Below are 5,046 nucleotides of genomic sequence, written 5' to 3' on the forward strand. Positions count from 1 at the left end.
CCCTCGGTCACCAGCTTCTTGGCATCTAGCTTCGCCCAGTGCGTCTTGACGCGGGCAAATGCCATCCGTGCACCTTCAATGCAGACCGACCGCTTCACGGCTTCGAGCCGTGGGCAGGCACTCACGAGCCGCTTCACAAGTCCAAAGTAGCTGCTGGGTATGGGCTCGACAGGCCACAGCCGGAATATCAGGTCCTTCATGGCCATCTCGGCTGACCTGTGTAGCTCGACCAGCTGTTTCAGCTGGTCACAAAAGGGCACCGGATGTTCTGGTCCAAAATATTGAGACCAGAACAGCTTCTCCGTAGACATCCCCTCTTCGGCTCGATAAAACTCGGCAGCATCTGATATGCTGCGCGGCAGATTCGCAAACGCCCCTGGAAAACCAAAATTCGGGTCAGTACAAGGAATGTTTCCTTCACCTACATGCTCTGCATAGCGAAAGACTTACCCGCCGTAATCTTCTGGGCCGCCTGAATTTCTTCTGGGCTTCGGCTCGGGCATCCTGTGCGCTCTGACGGGCCTTCACAAGTTCGGACTCTTGCGTCTTAAAATCACGCTCCAAGGACTCGAGCTTCTCGACGGCGTCCTGGAGCTCTTGCTGGGCCTTGCTAACCAGGGCCTCGTGCTTCTCACGCGTGGCGCGTTCCTTGGCTGCTTTGTCCTTGGCCTCGGCTAACGCCTTCTTGAGGGCTGCCACCTCGGTCGTGGCCCCTAATAAAGTTAATGACACTTTAGTCAGCTTGAACAATTTATCCTTCAACATGCACGCAGGTTACTGCATACCTTGGCTATCCTCCAGCTGCTTCTTCACGAGGTCGAGCTCTTCCTCGGCCCGCTCCAGTTTCTGCTTCAGTCCGAGACCTCCGCGGTTTGAGCGGTAGCAACCCGCAACGAGGCCTGCTTATTCACATAGACACCTTTTTGTTAGACTCCTGCGATAATTATTTTTGATCCTCTGTTCGGTTTTCTCTTGAGGGACACCGAACAGAGCATCAAGGGCTACTGTCTACACTGTGATATTCCTCTTACAATCACATTACTCACCTCAAAGCCTGCTAGAAGGCTAGTGCAGGCCTTGGTCAGTCCGTTTTTGGCGGACTGAACCCTTTCAATCACCGCACCCATATGGGCACGGTGCTCATCCACAATGGAGGCGCCTTGCAGCGCTTCCAGTAGACGATCCGGCGCCTCCGGTGGGACGGAGGTCACCGGTAGCTCACACCCTTCTTTTGGGAAGGGCCGTTTACCGGACTCTGGAGCCGTATAGGTCTGCGGAATAGTCCGGCTGAGGGTCAAGTAGAACTCGGCCGGAACAGTCCGTCTCCGTAGGGGCTTTTTCCCCCATATATCCGGTGGCCCGGAAGTCATCCTGGGGCGTCACCCTGACGATCTCCGGAGCCTTCCTCCAGCCCGAGGAGGCCCTTTGGGACGCCTCCTCGTCATCACCCTTGGCTGAAGGGGAGTAGGCTGGCGGCGGTGACATACTGACCCTCTCCTTTGGGTCCAGCGAACCTTCTGATGAAGATCACGGAGAACTGTCCCGAGCCGGACTGTAATAACACGATTCAAACATATCAAATATAGCAAGGCGGAAAGGAAAGACGTTCGGGCGTACATAAAGATTTTTGATGCTTATGATGCGGCCCGAGGCTTGGCCCGGGAAGGCCGCTCCAGACTACTATCGACATCCCACGCGGAGTTATCTGCGGGGAAGCCTTTCCCCCTCTTGGGTGCCCCCGCCTCCAGATTCGTGGAGGCCGTTCTCTTCTTTCTCCCCACCTCGGGTAGGGAGTCATCTTCTTCTTCCTCCTCCTCGTCATCGTCCTCGGTGGATGAAGAGCGAGTCTCGTCTTCGGACATCACGTCTGGGGTGCCTTTTCAGCGAGGGCCCTTCCGGGCCCCTTTTGCCGCTTTCTTGGCCGCCTTCTCCGGCACCTCATAAGGGGATGGAAACAACATTTTCGTCAGTAACAGAAATTCGGGGTCTTCGGGCAGCGGAGCTGGACAGTTAATCCCCCCTGCTACCTCGATCCAGGCCTGAAAACATGGATAGGAAGGCTTAGGCTTTTTCCTCAAAATATGCTAGTAAAGGGTATGCCTTGAAAACATGAAACAACTTACCGAATTAGCCTGACGTTTTAAGCTGAGCCCGCGATCCTCGGTCATGGGCAGTGGTGTCTCGCCGGTCTTGAAGAGCACTTTTCAGATGTCTTCGTGCATCGTGCCGAAGAGCTTTAGTAGCGTCTGGTGCTTGGCCGGATCATACCCCCACAGATAGCAAGTCCGGCGTTGGCACGGAAGAACCCGACGAATGAGCATGACCTGGATCACGTTGAAGAGCTTGATTTTTCTGTCTATCATGTTCTAGACGCACTTTTGGAGCCCAGTCAGCTCGTCCGAGGGACCCCAGGTTAGGCCCTTCTCTTGCCAGGAGGTGAGACACATCGGGGTTCCGGATCGGAATTCAGGGGCCGCCGCCCAGTCAGCGTCACACGGCTCGGTGATGTCGAACCACCCCGATTGCCACCCCTTCACTGTCTCCGCGAAGGAGCCTTCGAGCCAGGTAACATTGGGCATTTTGCCCACCATGGCGCCTCCGCACTTTGCTTGTTGACCGCTCACCACCTTCGGCTTCACATTGAAGGTCTTTAGCCACAGGCTGAAATGAGGTGGGATGTGGAGAAAGGCCTCGCACACGACAATGAATGCCGTGATATTGAGAATAAAGTTAGGGGCTAGGTCATGGAAGTCTAGCCCATAGTAGAACATCAGTCCGCGGACGAACGGGTGGAGAGGGAATCCCAGCCTGCGGTCAAAGTGTGTAAGAAACACAACCCTCTCATGGGGCTCGGGAGTGGGGACGATTTGCCCTTTTGCCGGGAGTCGATGAGCAATCTCCTTGGCCAAATATCCGGCCTCCCGGAGCTCCGTGATGTCCTTCTTATTAACGGAGGAGGCCATCCACTTGCCTCCAGCTCCAGATCCGGACATGTTTGGAGTGCTTTCTCGAACGAGGAAAAGCTAAAGCTTGGGCGCTGGAGCTCACAGACGGAAGGACTAAAGGAGAGAAAGGGTGTGGGTGAAGAAAGGGAATCCTTTTCCCCTTATAAAGGCCGCGGATATCAAGCGCCTCCCCAGTCGCCCTAAAAACTCGCCTATTCCCAAGGGCTGTATAAACGGCATGGTTGGGTTACCCATGCCCGCATTGATGAGAATCCCGCGATAAGGGCACACGATCCCTGCTTTGACACGACGCGCCAATGGCAACCGCGTCTTGGGACGTGGGGCATCGAACACAAAAACGGTTTGGAATTATGACCGGTCAGACGTAATGTCATGCTACAAAAATTTGTCAGCGGATTGGACTCGTACGAGTATTATATTCTCTCCGCGGTTGTGTGTGGTGCGTGTGACAGGTCCGGATACCATCATCGCGTCCGACGACTATATTGGAGTTCGGATAGAAGGGAACCCGCCTTGCAATGTCGAGGACAATCTGCGCGCCGGACTCCTCGTCATTGAAGTCAGGTTCAGGGGCTACTGAGGGAGTCCTGGACTGAGGGGTCCTCGGCCGTCTGGCCTGTTATCCATGGGCCGGACTGGTGGGCTGTGAAGACATGAAGGCCGAAGACTGTACCCGTGTCCGGATAGGACTCTCCTTGGCGTGGAAGGCAAGCTTGGCGATCAACTATGAAGATTCCTTCTTATGCAACCGACTCTATGTAACCCTAGATCCCTCCGGTGTCTATATAAACCGGAGGGCGTAGTCCGGATAGGATACTCATTACCATAGTCATACAGGCTAGACTTCTAGGGTTTAGCTATTACGATCTCGTGGTAGACCAACTCTTGTAACACTCATATTCATCAAGATCAATCAAGTAGGAAGTAGGGTATTACCTCCATAGAGAGGGCCCGAACCTGGGTAAACATCGTGTCCCCCGTCTCCTGCAACCATCGACCTTAGACGCACAGTTTGGGACCCCCTACCTGAGATCCTCCGGTTTTGACACCGACAGTCATCTCCTCCTGGCGCGGGATTTCCCATGAATACTCCGATCTTCTTTATCAGGTCGTCATTCTTCTCCAATAGTATTGCGATTTCCTCCTCGTATCTGTCGCGTGTAGACTTGAGTTCCTCTTCTAGTTCCATGTTCCTGGTCATCACCTTCTTCAGGTCTATCATGCTAGCGCACATCTGGTTCTCCTGGCGTCGAATGTGCTGGTTTAACTCTTGGATGAAAGCTGCAATGGACCTGTCCTTCCTGGTGCTGATCTTCTCCCATTGCTCGTCTCGGCGCCCACATATCTGATAGATAGTGTCCTGCAGATCCTTGTGATAAACTTCGCCGATGCGTCCCATGGCGATGTGGGCTGCCATGCTCTTGCCTAGACTCCAAGTTGGGGCATCAAAGGAAAACTCTATGGGCTCCGTAACTGGCGTGAATGTCCTTCCTGGAACTTGAACTCGAATCATCCAGTGCTCCTCTTCTGGTAAAGTAGCGGTGTAGGTCCCAGTGAAGCTTGGTATTCCAATGTTCAGGTACCTAGTGACTTCCTTCAAGTGTCTTCCTCCGGTTGTGCAAACTTGTTCCTCGAGTCCGCCATCCTAAAGAGTAGAAAATGGAGAGGAGTCAGAAATGAGTAGAGAAGAGTGACCTATGGCTCATCTTAGTGGTCGTGTCCTACATTCAGCGTGTGCTCTTATACCATCTTGTAGCGACCCGACCTCAGACGGTCAAGTCTCTGTGCTTAAGTGTCATCCCTGGATCGGTAATGCTGACACACACAGTACTCGAAGGATTTATAACAGAGTAGCAATTACACACTTATTACATCGAATGTCTCACAAGAGAACTTATTACAATAAATATGGCTTAAGGCCGTCTAAATAAGGTAACAGCGGAAGGCTTGGAAGATAAAGCGAGTCCATCAACTCCAACGGCATAGCTGAGTGCACGACAACTGCCTAGCGAACCTTACTCTTCGTCTGAAAAGTCTGCAACATGATACGTTGCAGCCTGAAAATGGGTCAGCACATGGA

The sequence above is a fragment of the Aegilops tauschii genome, chromosome 5 (genome assembly GCF_002575655.3).
Source record: "Aegilops tauschii subsp. strangulata cultivar AL8/78 chromosome 5, Aet v6.0, whole genome shotgun sequence".
Taxonomy (NCBI): Eukaryota; Viridiplantae; Streptophyta; class Magnoliopsida; order Poales; family Poaceae; genus Aegilops; species Aegilops tauschii.